Here is a 22,062-nt window from a genome sequence, read left to right as displayed (position 1 = left end):
TTTTGGTTTTTTTTGTTTTTTTTTTTTTTTTTTTTTTTTTTTTTTTAGTTTTTCGAGACAGGGTTTCTCTGTAGCTTTAGAGCCTGTCCTGGCACTAGCTCTTGTAGACCAGGCTGGCCTAGAACTTACAGAGATCCACCTGCCTCTGCCTCCCAAGTGCTGGGATTAAAGGCGTGAGCCACCACAGCCCGGCTTGGTTTTGGTTCTTGAGACAGGGTCTCATGTAGCCCAGGCTGGCCTCAAACTAGCTGTGTAAATGTGGCCCGAACATAAGCTAATTAAACACAAGCCCGTGGCTCCATGGGGGGTGGTCCCCACTGTTAACTAGCTTTGAATTTTGTTGTTGTCGTTTTTATTTATTTGTTTGTTTTTAGGAGGTGGGGGTAAAGGTTTTCTCTGTGTAAGCCTGGCTGTCCTGGAACTCACTCTGTAGACCAGGCTGGCCTCAGATCAGAGATCTGCCTGCCTCTGACTCTGGAGTGCTGGGATTAAAGTTCACTGTCTGACCACGGTTTTGAATTTCTGATCCTCCTGCCTGCACCTCTTAAATGCTGGGCCTACAGGTGTGTGCCACCATACTCAATGATTGAGTGACTGGAGCTGCCACCTTACTTTGTCACCAAGGATCTTGTGGGCCCTAAAGGACACAGCACCAGGCCTTTACCCGGAGCTGTTGCCATACTCGGAAGCTCCCAGGCTGCAGAGCCATCATGAGAGTAAATCTCGGTTCCTTAGAAATCACTGGGCCTCTGGTATTCAGTTCCAGCAACAGAAAAAGACCTACCACGGACCCCAGTAAACTCATTACTTGGGGCTGGAATGTAGCTCAGCTGGGTTGTATGCTTGCCCGGCATGCACAGGGCCCCGGGTTTAATCACCAGCGCTGTATAAACCAGGCATAGTGGTGCATGCTTGTGATCCCAGTACTTGGGAGGTGGAGGCGGGAAGGAGGTTCTGTAGCTCAAGGTCAGCCTGGCCTAGAGACCCTGTCTCCTCAGACAAACCCATACTGTCACAGAACAGTGAGTGCTACCTCATGGAAACACCAGTTCCCTAGCAGCACACGCCTCCCTTTTGATCTTTTGTAGACAAGATCTTGCTGTATAGCCCAGGCTGCCTACTGCCTCAGCCTCCTTGGTGCTGGGATGACAGATTAGTGTGGGTTCTTTCTTTTGTGTTTTGAGACAGGGTTTCTCTATGCAGCCTTGGCTGTCCTGGAACTCACTTTGTAGACCAGGCTGACCTTGAACTCACAGAGATACTCCTGCCTCTGCCTCCAGAGTGCTGAGACTAAAGGTGTGTGCCACCACTGCCCAGTTAAGGAATCATTGTTTTCTCTTGTTTTGCTGTGTGTGCCCTGGAACTGGTGAGTATCTATCACTGTCCTGTATATAAACACTGATATTCTAGGTGGGCTTGCACTGTCAAGGCCATGTTCCCAGGGAGCTACCCCTCCACACAGCATCCATTCTCTACTCGGGCAGATGGGTGGCCCAGCCTGGCCTCTTGCAGACATGGCAGGGGCATCTTTGCCCACCCCGTTTGTGTGCCAGCGTTTCTCCGGGCAGGCTGGCATCTTTAACTTCACTAGTTATTGCCAAATTGCTCTCCAAAGTGGTTGTTTGGATGATCGTTTTAAAATATAAATTAGATCATGTCACTTCCCTGCTTAAACCTCTCAAATAGCTTCCTATTACACTTAGAATAAAATCCATATTCTCCTCCAGAAACGCTTGGCTGCACCCCACTCTCGCTCCCCCTAATTTCCTGTCTTCTTTTCTCTTCTTCAGATAGGTCTGGCATGCTCATGCCCCAGGGCCTTTGCACATACTGCTCCCACTGCCCCACTTCCTCCCAGTTCTCCTTCAACTGTCTCTGTCTTATCCATCAGGTCTCAGAGGAACTGTCCTGGGGCCTCCCTGACCACCCACTAAAATATCCTTTGCATATCCCTCTTCTAGGCCTGTTTATTTCCTTTCCATTCCTCCTGATACAGTGGGTCTGTAAAGCCCTCACTTTCTCCTTTGCCTGGTGGGTTATTACCAGTGAGGCAGCCTGTGGCAGCCTTTTTCATCTGTGGGTCTCAAAGGTTGAGATGGGGATGTGGGGTGTCACCCAGTGATGGAACATCACTTGAGACCACAGATGGCATCCCCAACACTGTAAGGTCAATCAAAAAAATCTTTAAAATTAAAAACAATATGAACTACTCAGCGAATGTGTGCAGGTGCAGGCTGAGGTCAGAGGGCACTGGTGCCCTGCTCTGCCCTGCTCTGCCTTATTCCTTGATACAGCAGCTCTCAGGAAACTGGAGGTGACCGGCATCTTCCCCCATCCCTCACAGTGTGCACAGGAGCGCATGCAGTCACATCTGCCTTTCCATGTCTTAGGGATTTGAACTCAGGTCCCTTATACCCGCATAGGCAAGTGGTCTTGTACCTGTCGAGTCATTCCCTCATTCTCCAACAAAACCGCCCTTTGCAGACCAAGCAGGCCATGGCTTATCCATTCACAGACATTTCTTGGACTGTGTGTGTGTGTGTGTGTGTGTGTGTGTGTGTGTGTGTGTGTGTGTGTGAGCAGAGGGGATGGGGTGGAGAATGAGGCCCTGGGTCTCAGGTGGAAGGAGCTTTGGAGAGAGTACTGTGATTGAGTTGAGGGTAGAGGAAGCATCCAGGTCCACAGGTCTGACCAAGGTTCTTCCTCATGGCCACGGAGAGGCATGGAAGGGGCTGGAGCTGGGGAGTGAACAGGAAGGCTGTGCTGGTGCTATATAAGGCCCAGTAGAAGAGAGCCATGGAAACGTAGCGTTAAAGCTGGAATGTGCCCCTGTACCCATCCAGTGCTGAGGCTCCCTGCACCTTGAGGTACCACAGGACTTCTGTGTCCCAGGCACAACTTTGGACTATTGTCCAGATGCCACCCATAAGAATAAAACGCTCTAACAGGGGGAGGGGGCAGATACTCTGAGGATGCTTCAACAACCCCCCAGGAACTCGGCTCCCCTGTATGGCTGGGAAAGTGATCTCTAGAAGGAAGAGACAGGCAGTTACCCAGCTGAGTCCCCACTGCCATTGCTTCTGAAGCCAGGGAAGCAATAAAGACAGGAGAAAAGCAAGGACCACTTTCTGCAAGGGAAATTTAAGTTAGATAACAAGAAAGACTCCTCTGCCACCAAACACAGCTTGGTTGGGAACCTACCTCCTCTGCGGGGCTGGCAGCTCCTGGGTCAGAAACTGCTCAAGGCTGCTCAGCCAGGAAGAGATGAGACCTGTTACGTCTGACTCTAATACTAGTTAGTGCCCCTTCAGCTGGAACAAGCCCAGTAGGCTTTAGGGCCTATGTTGAGGAGTCTTGGAGTTGAGTGTGTCACTTGCCCTGTAGGTCTCAAGGTGACCACCCGAGGGATGTGAGGGATGTAGGGACAAAGAAGAACTCAAATTGGTCCTTCTCAGACAGCCCCAAGGTCCCTTGACATGGGTGCCCCTCCTCTCTGTCCTCCTGATCTCCCAGCTCTAGCTCTACTTTGTGGAGGGAGGATGGAGGAGGGATGACGGAAGCAGGAGGAGGGGGGAGACCTGTCTGGCTGCCATTGGTATGCGAGGCCTAGCCTGAGCCCTCAGTGGCCCAGCCTCTCTGCTCAGCTCTTTAAGAATCCCTCCTTGGTGGCAGCCGCGTGGTGGTTGCCTGGCAACACCATCCCACCCCGCCCCATGGCTGGCACTGGCCCTCTTCCCCTCCCCCTCCTCCTAAGGCTCCTCACATGCCCTGCTTCACTAGTATTCCGAGCTCAAAACCTGCCAGGCCCAGCTAGTTGCTTGGGGCACTTGTGCCTCATAGGTGAGAACGTTTGACTGAGCCAATCCAGGTCCAAGCCTTAACTCCAGCACTGCACCTGTAGGTCTTGCGTTCTGAGGCCTTGGCACGGCAGCCGTTTCTCTTTCTCCTACTCCTTTGCCCCTAGAGCACCTAGGCAGGCCGGTGTGGGTTCTGGAACATGCCCAGTCTCCTGACCCAGCTCTGTAATTGCCATTAAAGCTCTGGTGGAGGAGCCCCTGGGCTTCCAACAGGAACCCTCAAACTTTCAGCCCCTCCTGGGCCTCCTCCTGTAGTGGCTTCAGTTGACCTGTGGTGCTAAAATCTGCAGAGGGGACCCAGGAGACTGAGGGTTAGCCTCTGGAGTTCTGAGTCGCAGGTCTTCCATGGCCCCCATTAGGTTAGGTGGTTACTGGGCCTTGTGGAACCCACAAAGCCACTATGACTGGGGCAGAAGGTAGAGGGGGCATGGAGGAGGAGCAGAGAGCACCAAGCTCCCTTGTAGAGGCTAGTGACAGGGAAGGACATCACCACAGGCTGGGGCCCCACAGGAGTCTTTTGAGTACAGAGCCCAGACACTAACACCATTAACCTACTTTCTCTTCTCCCCCTCGGGTGATCCAGGGCAACCCTCAGGCTCCCTCTATCTTGGGGTCCCTCCCCCACTACCCTTTAGCCTGCTCTTTATCCTCTTCCCAGCCAGGAGGCACAGCCTCTGGTTAGGACTGCAGCTCAACCTCTCCTCCTCCCTTCCCCGTCCACCAAGCCCAGCACCATCCAGTCGTGGCCCTTACACATGCTGGTCCCTTCAGACACGCTGCTCTCTGAGCCACAGCTCCCATCCCAATCCCTGTACATGATGGAGGAGGCAAAGCAGGTTTAAATCACCATCAAAAGCATGCCCTTTGCTAGGAATAATGGCTGGGAGGAGGAAGCAGCCCTGAGTAAAAGACTTGAGGGAGGTAATGTCACTCAGAGGGAGAAAAGGAAGCTCCCATGGTGTGTGTGTGTGGGGGGGGCGTTGTGTGAGAGGCTTGGGAAAGGCAGCCTCAGTCCTGGTCCTTCAGGAGAGACAGACTGCCAGGGAGAACCCTGTCTCTGCTGCCCCAAGCCCTGGTTTCCGACACTTTCTGGAATGTTTTTTCTCTCCCGCAAGTCCTTGGTTGGCATCCTTACACCAAGACCCCACCCTGCACTCTCCTTGCTAGTTGACCTGGGGTCTAGACACGTCTGTCCTTGAAACATTCTCAGTAGTTCCCGGTCTCACGATCACAGTCGTCTTTGCAACACTGTCACTGCGGCCTGGGCTGGCTCAGCCTGATGACCACCCATGCAGTTAGCATGGGCAGACACGCTGTCCCTATGGGCGGGCCTGTAAACTTGTGAGACCACATTGGGCTCGCAGCTCCGCCTTCAAAAAGCTCATGGCCAGGGGGAGAAGAGGCCACCACTCCCAAGACACCCACCCATCCCCAGAGTCCAGAGGCCCTGAACCTAACTCACCATGACACCTGCAGATAATTTACTGTGGTCCAGGGGGAAGGCATGTCTATGATGTCATCAGCTACCTAGCTTCTAACAGGTGAGAGTGCTGAGGAGAAGCTGAGAAGTGGGGTCATGAAAGACAGTCACAGAGCACGTCACCAAGGGCAACACAAGAATAGACTGTTGGAGCCAGCAAGATGAGTCTGGGTAACTCTGATAACCTGAGCTCAACCCTGAAACCCACATGTATGTGGAAGTGGTCTTCTGACCCCCACACTCAAACCCACACATATATAATAAATACTGCAGTACTTTTCCTCTAAGACTTTGTGGGGTCTCAGGGTGTGGCTCAGTTGGCAGACTGCTTCCCTAGTATGCGTGAAGCCCCAGGTTCCATCCCCTGCGCCAACCACATAAACAGGGCATGGTGGCATACCCGCAATGCCAGTGATCAGGAGGTGGAGTTCCAGAAGTTCAAGGCTAGTCACACTTTGATCTTTATTTATTTAAAGTAATCTTATGTGCATTGATGTGAAGGTATTAGATCCCCTGGAACTGCAGTTGCAGGTTCCAGCTTGCCGTGTGGGTGCTGTGAACTGAACCCAGGCCAATGCTCTTAACTGCTAAGTCATCTCTCCGGCTCCCTTAGTTTGATCTTAAAACCAAGGGCTATGGTATAAATGTAACCCTGTGGTAGAGTGCTGGCCCAGCACCCACAGGGCCCTGGGTTCCATCTCCAGAATGAGAAAAACAACACATAGTAATCTCTAAAGTGGCATTTCGAGGTACTGGTCCCTGGGCTATAATCAGGGTTAGAGGTGGTCATGGAACTCTTATGATGGAATTACTTTCTCTCCTTTTTTGGGGGGAGTTCAGGATGAAACTCAAGGCTTTGCATATGCTAAGCCAGTGATCTACCACTGAGCTAAGCCCCAGCCCCAACATTAGTGGCTTTTTATTTATTTACATTTTGTTTTTCGAGACAGAGTTTCTCTGTATAACCCTGGCTATCCTGAAACTGGCTCTGTAGACCAGGCTGGCCTTGAACTCAGTGATCTGCCTGCCTCTACCCACTGAGTGCTGGGATTAAACGCATGTGCCACCACTACCTGGAGCCATTACTGGCTTTTTAAGAAGTGAGAAATAGCCAGGTGTGGTAAGGGAGGTAAACGCAGGAGGATCGAGGGTCATCCTCGAGTAGCTAGTTTGAGGCTAGCAATGGCTTTATGAGGCTCTGTCTCTAAACTAAGACATACAAACAAAAAAGAGAGAAAAAGAAGAGAGACATATTGGTTCCTTGCTCTGTCTTGCCGCATGATACTGTGGGGACTCTGTAGAATCATAAGTAAGGAAACTTATACCAGATGTGACCCCTTGGCAAGTACCCAATCCTTACACTAAGCAACCCTTTTTCTTTATAAATTACCCAGGCCATAGCATTCACTTATAGCCCCAACAAGGAAGGAGAAAGAGGTGGGGACTCAGTGGCCGGATACCAGGCTCTGGTCTGCAGGCGAATGATTGGGCAGGGAAGAGAGAGTGTGTAGAAGTGGGGCCCTTGTGTCAGGGGACAGGCCAGCGCTGGAGCCAGCTCAGTAGGTGGATCCTGACCAGCAGCTGCCCCTGTCCTGACCCTTCCTCCTTGCTCCCCCCAATCCCTGCCTCAGGCCATGGGGCTTTGCCCCCTTTTCTGACTGCTCCTGGATCTCTCTCTAGGGCCTTACCTTAGGTTGAAGGTTTTGCTTTCTGAGACACTAACCTGAGACTCACATGCTACCTGTATAGAACGATACCTTGCCTTCTGTGAGAAGCCTCAACCCTCTGTGTCCTGCCTATGGGACACAGACTGGCGGGGGAGGGGGGACAAGCGCAGTAGAGCTGGGTCTTAGACCCGAGTGCTTTTTGAAGGTGAGGGCTGGTGTGCCAGCCAGGTGCTCCCTGAAGCAGTGTGCACAGCTAACTCACCCACAGACCATATGCTTACAAAGCCATGTAAATGCCAAGAATGCTCGGGCATTGCCGGACTTGAGGGAGACAGGTAGTCGGTGACCATGAGTCTCTGGAATCCCTAGAGTAAGGTGCCTGTGATGCTGGGTGAAACCCTTTCCTTCCCCACCCCAGAACAGGCCTATGAGAGGCTGAGGCTTGCCCAGTCTTGGCTGACAACAGTCTAATATTATTGCCAAGTCCAGATACCTCCACAATTCATAGTGTAGAAACCACCCCAGGAACTTTCCAGACTGTCACATTAACCACAAAAAGTCTGTGATGGCCCCGTTAGTATAAGAAACTGGAGATATGGCTGGGAGGACGGGACAGTGCTGAGCATCACTGGCTGTTGAACAATCAGGTGGCACACAGAAGGTGGTGATAGGGAGCCTCGGCTGGGGGGGAGGCTGCAGGCAGGGCCAGGCTGACCTTGCTGCCCTGTGGGAGGGCCCACTCTGAGCTGCAGGGTGCTGTTCTTGTCATTGCCTCCCTCCAAGTGGAGGAGCTCGGGCTTGGCCAGCTCAAGGCTGAAGTCACAAAATGTTACTGGGTGACTTGCTCTGCCCTCAAGGATGAGAGCCTCCCACCGGGGCCCAGCTCATAGGACTAACTCTATCTGCTGCCATTATCCTGCGTGCTCGTGTAGCCTGTAGCATGCAGTGTGGTTCAGCCAGTATTTGTTGATGAACAAACTCTATTTCCTGATCTCGGCGGACATTTTCACTGTCCGGGAGTTAGTCTTTGGTTGATGCTGTACTTCTCAGAGTTAAGTTCCTACACAGTCCGTATGGCCATGCCTCTGCACACCACTCTGATCCCCAGATCAAGGGCACCCAGGCACTCCCACTATGGCATGCAGGGCTGCAATGGGCTCCCGCTGCACCTGAACTGGAACCTTTCCCCTGGCCTCCCCCAAACCCAAGACAACACCGCTGCTCCTAGGAAGCTGTCTGGTATCCCAGCTGACTTGGCCCTAGTCTCTGGGGTCATGTGGAGAAGCCTGTTTTAGATAGCTCTTGCCCAGCCATGATCATGTGCTGGGCCCCCTTTCTAGAATCACAGCTTTTCGGCCAGTGAAACCTGGCTCGTAATGGTCTCTCTGGTCTCCCAGACGGTGCCAACACAGTGGACTTGCCCAGTGTTCTCTGAATTGTTGTGCAGGAGACATTGCTAAGCAAGTTATGGTCCATCAGCTGGGAGGAACATCACACAGCCATTACAGCCACAATTATGATAGTGATATTTTGATATGCAAGTGTGACTGTCAAGTCGAGTTCCATCCGTATTCTCCACCCCATGCGAGGCCAAGTGCTTGCCTGGCGACAGCCTGGTGCCTGCCGCGGGGCGGCAGGGAGCTAAGGGGGGGGGGTGGTTTAGGAGAAGAGGAAGACACACAGAGTTCCTGAGCTACATGCTAAGTGACAGGATGGAGGAACCGGTGGAGATGGAGCCCTGCCCCCCCCCCCCCAGTCCATCGGGGGTCTGGGGAGGTGGAACAGAAACCACAGTTCTGTGAAAATTATAGCAAGCTTTGTGCCTGGACAAGCCTGGAATGGAGCAGAGGAAGGGAGGCTGTTGACGCCACAGGGAGGTGGCATTGTGGGTGATTTTCCCTCCTTTATTGTTGGTTTAATGCTGTTTGGGCGATAAATAAAAATTGGGAAGGAAAATAGCTGCTCAGTGAATTGAGTACAAATCCAGGGAAGGAGGAAGGGGAGCTGGGAGGTGAAGAGGAGGGGTGGGAAGGGCAAACGCAGTGCTGCTGCTTCTGCTGCTGCTGGAGGATCAGAGGCCTCAGCTCTCCAGCAGGCCCCTGGCAGCTCTGGGAAGAGCAGGGAGGCAGATTATCAAACCCTCCCTCACGGGTGATAGTGGACATCCTGAGGAAGGTGGCCTGGGAAGCCTTGGAAGGTAACAATGCCGAGTGCAGGCTGCGCTGGACTTGTGGAAGGTTCTAGAGTTGGGATGGTGGGGTAGACCCTGGAGTGGGTCTGTTGGCAGGAGTCCTAGACAGATTATAAGGAGGTATAGGAATGGGCCTTGGAGCTGTGGGGAAACTCACACGTGTTCTAAGTAGAGTTAGGAACTTGCTCGAAGTAGCTTAGCGGCACCTAAGTCTGGAAGGGACCACCCAATTCTGTCACAAGGTGATAAGGTCTGCACCAGGTAGGTGAGGTGGGCAGTGAGGAATGCTAGAGTTCCCCGTTGCTACAAATGGCGATTTTCCCTGCTAAATAACTCTCTGGTTCATCCACACTTCGGGCCCCCAGGGCACCACAACAACTTTCTCTGAGATCCTAAAGCGTGTCAGTTCCGCCCCCAACCACCTTACAGTTGCAGGTCTCCTCAACCCTCCGGGAGTCAGTGGCTAACGCTCCCATTTTATACTCAGGTTTAAAGAGATTACCTAAGTTGTTCGAAGGTCAGTCTTTGGGGAGGGGAAGAGTGGGGGCTGGCATCTGACCCAACCAGCCCTCCTACTATCAGAGTGGGGTCCTGCTTAGAGAAAAGCAAAGGGTTTAGAGAGGGCCTGTGCAGGAGGGGCTGCAAGCCAGCAGGGTCTGAGTCCGGAAGGGGCACCTGACAGCGAGGAATGGGGTTACCTGGGCAAGCAGAGTAGGCGGTGGGTTCTGTTTGTGAATGAATGCTCCAGCGGACAGCAGAATGAATGAATATGGATAGATGAATGAGTGGGTGCTGAGAGGATCGATGTACGGGGAGGAGGCACCTGAACCAGAACCCCGTTTTTTTCTAGCCACCCTCCCGCCCTGGAGATTGGTGTTGGGATCCTCCCTCCCCCTGGTCCCTGCGGGGGGGGAACCAGCTCCCCAACTCGTCTTCCCCCGCCCCCCACCCCAGACATTTTAGCGGAGGCTAGGAGGAGGAGAACGCGCGGACGCCGTTTCTCCCGGGCTGGGCCAGAGTCCCCGCGCGGCGGCGCAGCCTCCCGCGCCGGGTCCCGCCGGCCAGTGCGCAGCGCGGCGCCCCCGCCCCCGCCTCCCCGCCCGCCGCCTCCCTCTCCGCTCCCGCCCTCCCCGCTCCGCGCTGCACGCACAGCCCCGCCGCCGCCGCCACCGCGAGGGGAGAGGCGGCCGCACAGCCTGCTTCCCCGCGCCCTGCTCGCCGCCGCCGCCGCTGCCCTCGCCCAGCCGAGCGCACCCGCCCGGGTACACGCACCCCGCCGCCCGGCGCCACCCCGCGCACTCCTCCCGCCGCTCCGCCGGGCAGATGCGCCGCCGCGCGCCCCGCGCCCCGGGCCCGCCACAGAGCTCCGTCGCGCACCGGGGGCTCCTCTCTCAGGCCCCCCTGGGTGCCCTCCGGCTGGGGCTCCCGCCCGCTCCTTGGAATAACCCCTGAGGCTCCAGCCGTCGCCGCAAAGTTTCCCGAGGAGACCCGCCTCCCCGGCCGCTGCTCAGGTAAGGCAAGCTGCGCGGGCCGAGGGTCGGGACGGGGCGCTGGGGCGCGCGGGGCGGGGGCCGCGCTGCACGCATCGGGCCGGATCGCGCCGCCCGAGTCGGTCCGGTGTGGCGGGAGACATGCAGCCTTTAGGGTTCGTGGTGTAAAGGGGTCGGGAGTCGACAGCCCAACGCGGGTGGTGCTGGCCCCGCCGCGGGGAGGCGCGGGGTTCGCGGCCCGCGGCTCCGCTCCCTGGAGCGGAGGCTGGAAAGGGCGGGGGCTCGCTTGCAGCCCAGAGCCGAGCTCTGGCTGCACCCGGGGGATGGCGGCCGGGCCCGTGGGGGGCGCCGGGCTGAGCAGGTCAGTCCCATCTCCTGCCCCGCACCCGGGAAAAGGAGGGTGAGGGGCGCGTGCGGCGAGGGCAGCCGGCCGGCCCCGGCGCCGCGTTCTCGTCCCCACTAGCCGCGTGAGTCACGGTTAGAGCGAGGTTTTATTTTTAAAACGACTTCAAGGGGGGCATAGGCAGCCTCCAACTTCCCTCCCTGCGCGCGCTGTGGACTGGCAGCCTGGTGCCGGCGGGGGCTGAGGCTGTGCACCTGGCGGCTGCAAAGGTGGAACGGAGGGACTAACGGGCTCGGGGCGCGCATAGGGCCCCCCACCCCCAAGCTCTGTAGACAAGGAAGCAACAGACCGCGAGCACGCCCCTCCTCGTGGGGATCCGAGGCCCAGGGGCGGAAGGCTGGGGAGCGTTGTTGCCCAGCTGTAGGGAGCCATGGTAGATCAGAGCTCTCTGAGGAGGACAAAGTTGTGAAGCGGCGACATCAGGGAGCTGCCCCAGGCTTCCTGGGGCCCCGGGAGGGCTTCTAAGCTCTCCCGGGCGTGTGGTTAAGAGAGAACACAGCTCAGCTGGGGTATGCCAGGCCCGGGAGGCTCAAGTGAGAGGTCTGATGTGAATAAATAAAGCCAAGACACGGGAACAGAGGTGAGGGGTGACAAGGTCCAGTCTTGCCTCATCTTCGCCCTTGCATCCTTTGGAGGGTGGAGATCAGCCCCACCCTTTATCACCCCTAGGTAGCTTAGGAGTTGGGGGAAGCTGTTTGGGTGGGAGAGGAGGTGTACGCAAAGCAGGATCCAGGACCCCTGAAGCTCCTGGTAGAGGGATGTGGGCTGGGGCTCCCCTCCCTGCCAACACCGGGGAAGGCGACTGCACACAGGGGCTCCAGGCTCGGGTTTCTAGAGTTGAAAGCCAACTGCGTGTCTTCCTGCCAGCCCCAGGAGGAGAGGCACAAACATCACCTGTCAGCTGGTGCCTGCCGTGGGCGACTGCTCAGGGCTTCCTCCGAAGGTTTAAAATGGAAATGGCCCAGCCTGCCAGGGCCAGTGCCTGGGACGAGATGCTGCCTAGCTGGGCTGGCTGCGAGGGTCTCTGGAAGGTCTGAGGGGCAGGAGGAGATGAGGTTAAAGGGGTTATAAGCCAGGAGCGAGGTGAGACTGGCTTTCTTTTTTAGTGGTGTGTGTGTGTGGAGAAAATAGGTATGCACATCCCACTTTGGTTCTCAGAAAGATTACAGGCAGAACCTCCCCTACGGAGTGGAAGCCAGGCAGGCTATGCTCTGCAGCCCACACGAAGATGATGGCGGGCCTGACTTCACCTAGGCTGAGTCCATGTAGCTACTTGGGTCCATGCATCCATACTCTACAATACATTGGTTGCAAGTCCTTCGACCTCTTGTGCCTCAGGTTTTTTTCCTGTTACAAATGGCCTGCTATAACTGCCTCCTGGGCCTTAGTTGGGGGACAGGGACTACTTTGTAAAATGTGAGCCCATCTGCTTTAAGTCTTGACTGGTCCTGCTCTTGGGGCTGGGGTCTGTCTGTAAGGGCAGGGCAAGCATGGGCAGAGATCTTGGGAGGTTAAGCGGTTAGATTCCTCCATCCAGTTAGCAACCGTGTCTCCCTTGGAGTCCCATGGAAGCCCCTAAGAGATCCACTCAGGGTGTTTAAAAAGGAGGGAGTAGAGGCAAGAGGGCTACCTCTTCATTTTTCCTGCTGTCTGGGCTGTACAAGCAGGGTTTTGGCCTGGAGACTCAGCTCTATGCAGACTGAAGCCTATGCTACTTGCTATGTGTGTGTCCAGGCCTGCAGTCTCCCTTCTAGGAATCTGCCTGTCAAGGAGGGTACAGCCGTGAGCTGTGAGGAGGGACGGGCACCATGACTCTGAGAATGGGAGCGTAGGGGAAGACAGCACACAGAAAAGACTGGCAAAGTGATGTTAGGGTATAGTTAGAGGGAGGGATGGGAGCTCTAGGTGGGCCTGACTCCTCAGGTGTTTAAGAGATGGAGAAGCAGGCCTTGAGCTGGCTGCCAGCCTGCTGACGCCTAGTGCTGTGGTAGAAATCAAGAAGTAGAGGCTTAGCCAGGCATGATAGCGCATGCCTTTAATCCCAGCACTTGGGAGGCAGAGGCAGGGGAATCTCTGAATTCGAGGCCACCCTGGTCTATAGAGCAAGTTCCAGGACAGCCAGGGCTACCCAGAGAAACCCTCTCTGGAAAATAACAAAACAAAACAAAGGCAGATGCTTTGGTGCAGGGGAATGGGATGAACAGGCCTCTGGGGATAGCTGGGCATTGCCACCTTCTGTGTAGGTTGTGGCACACAGCCAGCCATAGTAGTAGGGAGCTGGGCAGGGACTTTGCTGAATGCGCCTTAGGGTCTGGGCATCTGTTGGCCATCCCCAGCTGACTCTCAGCACCTCAGTCAGGACTGCGAAGTGGCCTGATCTTGGAGAAAGGGCTTGCCAGGGGCTGTGCCAGGAGGTGTCCTGCTGGGCTGGCTCATCCCAGGATCTGGAAATGACATCAAACATCTTGTCATACCAGTTGATTATGTTCCTGGAACACTGGGAAGCTGGCTCAGGGTCTTAAGGACCTAGGTGGTTCCTGGGGAGGACGCCTTTGCCTCTCCAGCTGGCCTTTAGCTAGACTGACATTTGTGGGCCTGGGTTCCCTCATCTGGGAAGTGGGCAGTAGCAGAGCTTGTTTCTGGGCACCTACCATGAGGTAAAATTTGCAAGTCTCCAGCAGAGTTCATGCCTAGTAGCATGGGTCCCCTGTAGCCTATTCCTTCCTTTGCTGTGGGCCTGCACTTACAGCTAGCTTCTTTAGGCCTCGTGGAAGCAGGCAGGACTACTAAGTCCCCTACCACGGTCACCAGTGCTCCTTACTGTCCTGCTGAGCTTCCTTCACCAGTACCTCCTAGTCCAAGTAACTGTGGGAGGATCCAACAGCAACGGGAGAGGTTTCAAGTTCATGCCCCTCATGAGCTGTGCTATGTGAAGGTGTAAGCATGCCTGAGGGTCCTAAGGCCTCCCTGGATGGCAGGGAGAGACAGGGTTCTGGAAGGGTGTGGGAAGTAGGAGCCTCTGCCCTGGCTGTTGCTCTTGAGGCCTGACACCCTATGTGTCTATGTCCTGGTGTATCTCCCCTACAACCCAGATTGGCTCTGCTCTGAGCCTGGGCAGCTGCATTCTGTTGTTTGTTATAGGGTGGGGTCACCCTGCACTGTTGAGGGCTTGGGAGAGGCAGACTGGTTGGTCAGGGTGGACAAAGCAGAGAACAGCACCTCTGCCATATCCGCTACCCTCGGCTGGCCTGGTGTTCCCTGGCGGCGGTTGGACCACAGAGTGTCTTGAATGGCTGTCCCTGTGCAGGCCTGTGTTTGCCTATATGCTGGGTAGATCCTGTTTACTGCCACTTGCCCGTGGCCCCCAGAGCCCAAGCTGCTCCCCAGGGTAAGTCACTGCAGATGATGTCAGGGTTCTGGGGCTTCCTCTTGCTTTGTGGAATATATTTGCTGGATTCTCCACAGCCCTGGCTCTTGGGCTCCCACTGTGGGGTTTGTGTGTGCTGTGTCCTCACTCCACAGAGGGAGAGGACTTTGGAGATGTCCAGGGGGAAGGGAGGTTGAGATTGTTCCTCAGTTCTTATCCCCTCTTTCTAGATCATTTATTTATTCATTTGTTCTCTTACTTTGGAGAATTGAAGCTAGCCAGGTGTAACAAGAGTCCAGAGCAGAAACAGCCTTGGCCCAGCACTTAGGAGGCAGAGACAGGGAGATCTCTGTAAGCTGGAGGCCAGCCTGGTCTACATAGCTAGTTTCAGGACAGCTAGAGCTATTTAGCGAGACTCTTCTAAAAGCAAACAAAAACAAACCGAAAAGGCAGTCCTGAGGCGGGCACCATGGTACACCTTTCTATCCTAGCGCTCAGGGCTCAGGAGGGTGAGTCAGTAGGATTTCAGAAAATTCCAGGCAGCAGACAGACTTACATAGTTCAAGGTCAGCCAGGACTACACAGGGAGCCCCTGTCTCAAAACAATAATGATAACAAAATTCAGTACCTCTGGGCTAGCCGGTAGCCAAGTGTGAGGCCAGACCTCAGTCACCCCCCTCCCACCTGGAAGGCTTGTGTGGAGGTGGCTTCTGGGGAGGATGTATCCAAAGGAGGGTAGGAAGGATGAACTAGAATCGCAAGGAAAGACAGGAAGAGAAACATCGGGGCAAAAGGGCAGGGCTACCTTGAGATCCCATGGCAGGTGACCTCAGGTGTTGCATGGGGACTGGAGCTGATGACTTGCCTTGACCTTCCTCTCTGGGGGGTACCCAGGCTGGTCCATTCGGGGCTTCAGCTGCTGGGCTTGCTGGGTTTATACATGACAAGTAGCCGTGATATGGAGTTAAGGAAGTTAGTGATCAAGGAGATTCTAGGAAGGGGAGCTAGACCGGGAAGCAGGGTTGGGGTGCAGGCCAAGGGAGAAGGCAGCAGAGAGGATGTTTTCTGAGGTACCAGGCCTCAGCTGTGCAGGGCTCAGCTAACCACTAGGGGACACTGCCTCCCAGGCAGAGCACGGAAGCGTCAGGCTCTGGGTGAGGGGCAGGGAGGTGGGAGGGCTCAGAACTGAGGCCGGGTTGCAAAGCACTAGCCCTGTGGCTGCTCCTGCCTGGGTGGCTGGAGAGGCTGCTCCTGTGGCGGTATTTTTTTTCCCTTTTCCCTCCTTCCGCCTGAATTAATCGTTGGCACCAGTTTACAACAGATTTAGAAAACTGTAAAGAAAAAGAAAAAAAAAGAAAAGAAGGGATCGCTCACAAGAGCAAGGGAAGTAGAGAAGAGAAAGGGGGATGACTTCAGAGGAAACAGCTTTTATCTACAGAAGCGAATTGCTCTTGTAAAACCTGTCCCCCACAGCCCCTCCACTCGTCCCCCCTCCCCCACAAGTGCCGCTCAGGAAACCGGCTCAAAAACTGCTGCAGGGTACTGGCGCCAGGGTGGGCTTTTCCTGGGGGCAGTGTTCAAGGGATGCCTGGAGGAGCAGAGGAAGGAGGATGAGGCTACGGTGAACCTCAGGGTACAAAGGTGAGATATGGCACAGGTCAGGGTCCTGGGTGTCACGTTCAGTGCCGGCTCTCAGGGTTCTAGCAAGGCTGTTGGGTTATGGTCATCTTAGGGCTCTGTGTGTGACGGTCAGTAGAAGGTCCAACCTTCCTGTGGTGAGTTCAGAGCAGGCCACCAGGCTGACCTGCCCAAAGGACACATGGCCTTGGGTCCTAGGTCACATGTGGGGATCTGTCTAGCGGTAGCCTCTGGTCAGATCTGGGAGACCTAGTTTGGATTTAGGAAATGTGACTTTGGGTAGGTGAGCAGCCTACCCCAGGGGTATCGCAGGTTGCAGAGGATCATGGGAGTGTAGCTGAACTCCTGGAGTTGCCTGGTCTAGTTAAAGCAAAGGGTGGGATGTAGTGGTCCATAGCCACTGCTCTGGGGGTGTGGGGGTAGTGGGGACCCTTCCTCCTTTGCTCCTTTTCTCAGGCCAGTGGCTGTTGGGCGGAGTCTGGTGAAGCCCCAGCTCCAAGGCCAGATCAGCACAAGACAGGTGCGCCTAGGCTTATGTTTCTTGAAGGCTCACGCTTGCCTGTACATGCACTCTCTTGCACACACAGGCGTGGACCTCTGTTTTCCCTGAGCCAGCCTGAACCAGCTCTGAGGTGTGAACTACCTCACTCTCTCAGGTATAGGTAGCTGCTGTCCCTGGTTCTTACTCTGCTACCCTGGTCACTGTCCTGCCTGGACTGGGGTTGAGATACCAGAGGGGGCACTTGAAACAGCCCGAGACTGCAGAGAGGAGAGGGCGGGCAGTGGGCGGTGGGCAGGGCTGTGTGCCCACAGGACAGTGAGCGTCACGGAGGCAGAAGACACCCCGTCCCCCACACCCTGCCCCCCTCCCCGCCCCCCACTCTCAGTCTTAGTTCCCCCACTGCAATCGGACAATTCCTCCAGGGACCCTGTTGCCACCATCAGCTCTGTGACTCTGACCTCAGACTACCCCTTGGGTTAGTGAGGGCCTGGGCAGTACCGCACCTCAACCTCCAGGACACACCTGACAAGCTTCTGCTTGCTCCCTACTGGGAAGAGAGACTGAGACAGAGCGAAAACAAGCATTGTCCAAGGCTACGTGGAAGGGTCCACTGCCGCAGCCAGGGAATGCAGTCACAATGCTGGGCCTTGGGTGTGAATCCTGCCTGTTATCAGACAGCTGAGTGCCCTGGATACCCTACTTCCTATCTCCGTGCCTCAGTCTCCACACCAATGAAATGGGACACCCAGGCACACATTTGGGGTCAGTACAAAGACTGTATGCTGCAGTCCTATTGGTGAGTCTCCTGAACTGAGATCAGACCATGCTGGGTGCAGTGCCAGGACACTAACCCCCCTAGGGCTCCAGGGAATTAGCCTCCTCTCTCCACACACCCCACTATCCCCAGTAGGTGAGGCCATAGGGGCATTTGCTGAGCTCCTGGAGCCTGGCACCCAGAGGGCTGGGACTCAGTCTTGATGAAGAGGATGGAGAGGCAGGTATCGGGAACTCCCTAGAGAGGAGGCCCGAGGACACGGCAGGGGGAAGAGCCAGTTTGTGGGATGCAGAATGTGGTCCTCATGTGTCACCTTTTGCTGAGGATGGCTCCTTGGGGTCAGACCAGGTCTCTCCTCAGCGCAAGCTGCCGTCCCGAGGGCTTACTGTACGCTTGTGTAACCCCCAGAGCACCACACTGAGAGACTCCAAAGACCCTCGCCAAGCGTCACAACTGTTCCATTTTACAGAGGAGAAAACCGAGGCTCAGCAGAGAAAATGACCAGACCAAGGTCACACAGCCAGTTGTGACACCTCACAGCACACGCTCTCAATTCCCCTTCAATACGGATGGAATGATACTCTCCTGGGGTAAGGTAAGGCACAAGCAGAAAAGCACAAGGCCACAAAGAGGCACAGAGACAACAGTTTTGTTTCTCAGGAGTACTTGGTCTTCGTCTGGGTCCCTTACAAGGACAGGTGGGGAGACTGAGGCACACACGGAGGGTACGGTATTAGGGTCTCTCTCTTCCCTCCTTTTTTTTTTTTTTTTTCTCAAGACAGGGTTTCTCTGTGTAACAGCTTGACTGTCCTGGAACTAGCTCTGTAGACCAGGTTGGCCTCGAACTCACAGAGATCCACTTGCCTCTACCTCCCCAGTACTGGGATTAAAGCTGTGCACCACCACCACCAGCCGCCCCTCCCTTTTTGACAGCTGAGGAGACAGACAGACTCACAGAGGTGATGGTACAAAGATGGGTGGAGCCAGGCCCAATGCAGTGCCTTCTCTTCCCACTTGACAGACCTGTGCCTCCTATAGTGGGTCACATGCCCAGAACCTCAGGGCAGTCTGCCCTGGTCAGGTGAGTCCCCACTGTGTGCAGTGGTGTCATTTGACACACTTTTAGCCCCTCAAAGGAGAGGACTGTGGTGGCAGAACAGGCAAAGGCATCACTGCTAGATGGGACAATCTGAGGTGTGATCATGGGAGAAGAACAGGCCTGGGGCCAAGGCGGGAGGCATGTTCACTCTGCTGAGGACATCGCTGGCCTGTGACGTCAGCAGGTGGCTCAGCTGGGCTGTGCCACTACTGATGCCCTAGGGAGGAGCTGGGCAGCAAGGGTCCTGGGAGGGCGCCGGTGGCCTGCGGTCACAGAGCAATCTCCATTAGGGTGGTGAGCGAGTGGCTGCAGCTCCTGGAATCCTATTAAAAGCTTTTTCATTGTTCCCTGCGATATGCTCCGCTCCGCCGGGACCTGGGCATGTTGATAATTTATTTGTGGAAGGGAAAGGGGCGAAGAGCGGGAAGAGGGGGAAATGTCATTATTTACTCTGCCAGTTTCTACAGCCCAAGCTGGGTCGCTGGGCAGCTCTCGTGGGGAAGCACCACACTCACTCTGGCTTCCGGATCTCTTGGGGACCTAGTACCAGAGGAGGGGAGCAAGGGTCCACTGAGGTGCAGCTGGACAGGCACAGCAGGGGGTGGAGCTGAATCTTTGGAGCCCTAATGGCATGAAGGCCCTCACTGATGGCAAGCTAACACACAGCTGTGGCGTTTGGGGCTTCTGGGAACTTCATCCTGCCTCTCTTGGGGCTCAGACGTAGGGGCTGGACAGTGGCAGCCCTGTTGGCTTCTGAGGGGACAGACCAGGGTCTCTGGAGCAGAGAGTCACAGGGGACCTCACAACTAGATGACTGTGTAGTCCCTTGCATCCTTGAGGACCAAAATTCAGGCACCCCTCTGCGAGTGGTGGGAAGGAATTGAAAACTAACAACGCAATAGTAGTTGTGCTGGCCCTGCTGAGCACTTTCTGTGAGCCGCAGGGGCTCTGTGGGCCATGCACCCCATCTCACCTAACCTAGCATCTGTGAAACCAAGGCACAGCATCCAGGTGGGGGGGGGTATGAGTCATTCCCCTCAGCATGGCTCCTGACCCTGTCCCCAAAGGCACACCTTCCCTTCTCCGCACTCCTGCCACAGCGAGGAAGCCCAGTACAAGGCTATATCCTGCAGAACTTTCTAGTTTGCCGCTTACTGTCAGGCTGGGGAAGGGGGACGGTGGGATCAGTGGTGCAGTGTTTGATTGGGAGAGGCCCTGGGTTCTATCTCCATTACCTCAAAATCAAATCACAAGAAAACAAACCAAGCTGGCATAAAGGCTCTATGGAAGCAGCCACCCGTGCTACCCCCCCCCCCTTGGTGTTGTTTTTTTTTGTTTTTTGAATTTCGAGACGGTTTCTCTGTAGCTCTGGTACCTGTCCTGGAACTCACTCTGTAGACCAGGCTGGCCTCGAACTCACAGAGATCCACCTGCCTCTGCCTCCGAGTGCTGGGATTAAAGCTGTGCGCCACTGCCCAGCCGCCCCTCCCTTTTTGGCAGCTGGGAAAACAGACTCACAGAGGTGACCGCACAAAGATGGGTGGAGCCAGGCCCACAGTGTCCCCTGTACGAGGTGTGACGGTGCCCTGGTAGCAGGATCAGGCTGGAGTTTTGTGTCAGCAAGGCCTGGGTGCCCTGCAGACTGCCGCTCATCCCTGCCCCTTCTCGTCCTCTCAGGCACAGCCAGGTGTTTTTAAGACGTCTAATTCAACCCAGTCACTTGCTGCCTCTGAGACCATTAGTAGCTCCCTACTTCCTCTGGAATTGAGTCCAAGACCTTGAGCCTGGCCTTTCAGGCCTGCCCAGCCTGGCCCTGGCTGACTCCATGGTCTTACCTCCTTCCTGCATCTCCCCTCCAGTATGGCTGTCACCCACCAGTCTTCAACTGTGTGCTCCCTGCCACAGCCAGCCACACAGGACACCTCCTGCAAGAAGCCCCACCTGACAGATCTCCTGCCCTTCCCTCCAGCACTTTGGCAGGTCTTCTCTCAATCCCCTCGTCCTTTCCCCTCCTCTGGCTCCCGTGGCACTGAATCTGACGTTCATTAGCTCATCTATAGACTGTTCCCTTTAGTTTATTATTACCGTTATTACTATTACTATTTTATATGTTTTTTAAAAATATTTATTTATTTATTATGTATACAATATTCTGTCTGTGTGTATGCCCGCAGGCCAGAAGAGGGCACCAGACCTCATTACAGATGGTTGTGAGCCACCATGTGGTTACTGGGAATTGAACTCAGGACCTTTGGAAGAGCAGGCAATGCTCTTAACCTTTGAGCCATCTCTCCAGCCCTATATGTTTTTTTTTGGGGGGGACAGGGTTTCTCTGTGTAGCCATGGCTGTCTTGGAACTCACTCTATAGAGCAGGCTGACCTCAAACTCACAGAGATCCACCTGCCTCTGCCTCCCAAGTGCTGGGGCTAAAGGCGTGATCCACTACCGCTTGGGTAAGTTTTAATTCCACACACACAGTGGAATGTACGTGGAGCTCAGAAGACAGCTCCATGGCGCTGGCCCTCTCTCTACACTTACATGGGTCCAGAGATTGAACTCAGGCCGCCGGGCTTACTTCACAGGTGCCGTCTCCCTGCTTTGTTGTTTGGAGGCAGGGTCTAGGCTGACCTGGAGTTTGTGCTGTAGCCCAGTGACCTAGAGTTCATGGCAATCTTCCTGTTTCGAATACTTGAATTTTAGGTGTGAGCCACCATACCCCATTAACCCATTTCATAGAAGAGAAACCCGGCATGCTGATGTAGTATTGGGGACAAGCCAGGTCTCTGCCTTGGGACCCTTTCTTGTACCATTTTACCTTCCGCAGTGGTGTCCCTGGCGGGGTCGCAGCTGGGCTGCTGTTCTCTAAGATCTTGCTACTTGAATCACCTGCGTGGGGTGTGGAGTGGGGGTCTTTTTAGTCTTTGAAGTGGCCGAGTATGTTTGGAAGCTCCATTTTACAGGTGGGAAAACTGAGACCAAGAACGGGAAAGAAAGCAGGAAGGCAGAGCCCCAACCCAGGAGTGACTTCCTGTGCCTGTGTGGAGGAGGCCTGTGGTTATTGATTCATAGCGGAGTTCAAGTCCTGTCCTGCAAGCCGGAGAGCAAGCCCTGATCAGGTCTGCTGCCTGCTTTGCCTGGGCATCCTAGGATGAAGCGGAGGATGCTGGGGCAACAATGTGCCCAGGAGCAGGGCAGGGCCTGGACCCTGCCCCCACGGCAGCTGTCTCTCTGGCCGATGGACTTCCAGACAGACAGGGCTTGTGAGAGCCGGGGGCCTTCAAGGAGAGCACTGCTCCCGCCAGCAGCTGCTCAAAGGGCTCTTTGTGGCTAAAGGGCTGGCCATGGGCAGCTGCCAGGCCAGAGGCACAGACAGCTCAGCCTTTGTGCCAGCATGTTGCCCCGGCCCTGACCCAAGAGGTCAACAGGACAGGAGCCCTTATCTGTGGGAGGCTGGGGACCTCCTGTCCTGGATCTGCCCTGGGTCTGGGATGGGTGTGGTCTGTGTAACCAGGCAGGGACCCAGATCTGGCCACGGAGGCAGAGCCTAGTCTTGGCGGGGGGGGGGGGGGGGGGGGGGGGGGGGGGGGGGGGG

The 22,062-nt window shown here is 55.3% G+C and overlaps 2 protein-coding genes across 4 annotated transcripts in view; one reads left to right on the top strand and one right to left on the bottom strand.

The window, feature by feature from the left end:
• Macrod1 (mono-ADP ribosylhydrolase 1) overlaps nucleotides 1–22,062 on the bottom strand; it is a 142,313-nt gene that overhangs the window by 23,518 nt on the left and 96,733 nt on the right. The window lies entirely within an intron of this gene.
• Flrt1 (fibronectin leucine rich transmembrane protein 1) overlaps nucleotides 10,369–22,062 on the top strand; it is a 73,634-nt gene continuing 61,940 nt past the window's right edge. Inside the window, exon 1 of the mRNA XM_050136874.1 lies at nucleotides 10,369–10,706. The gene's annotated coding sequence lies outside the window, so the exon portion shown is untranslated. The remainder of the gene's footprint in view (nucleotides 10,707–22,062) is intronic.

Source organism: Alexandromys fortis, unplaced genomic scaffold, assembly GCF_014885135.2.
Source record: "Alexandromys fortis isolate MF-2015 unplaced genomic scaffold, M_Fortis_MF-2015_v1.1 scaffold_3, whole genome shotgun sequence".
NCBI lineage: Eukaryota > Metazoa > Chordata > Mammalia > Rodentia > Cricetidae > Alexandromys > Alexandromys fortis.
This window is presented reverse-complemented; position numbering and strand designations above follow the sequence as displayed.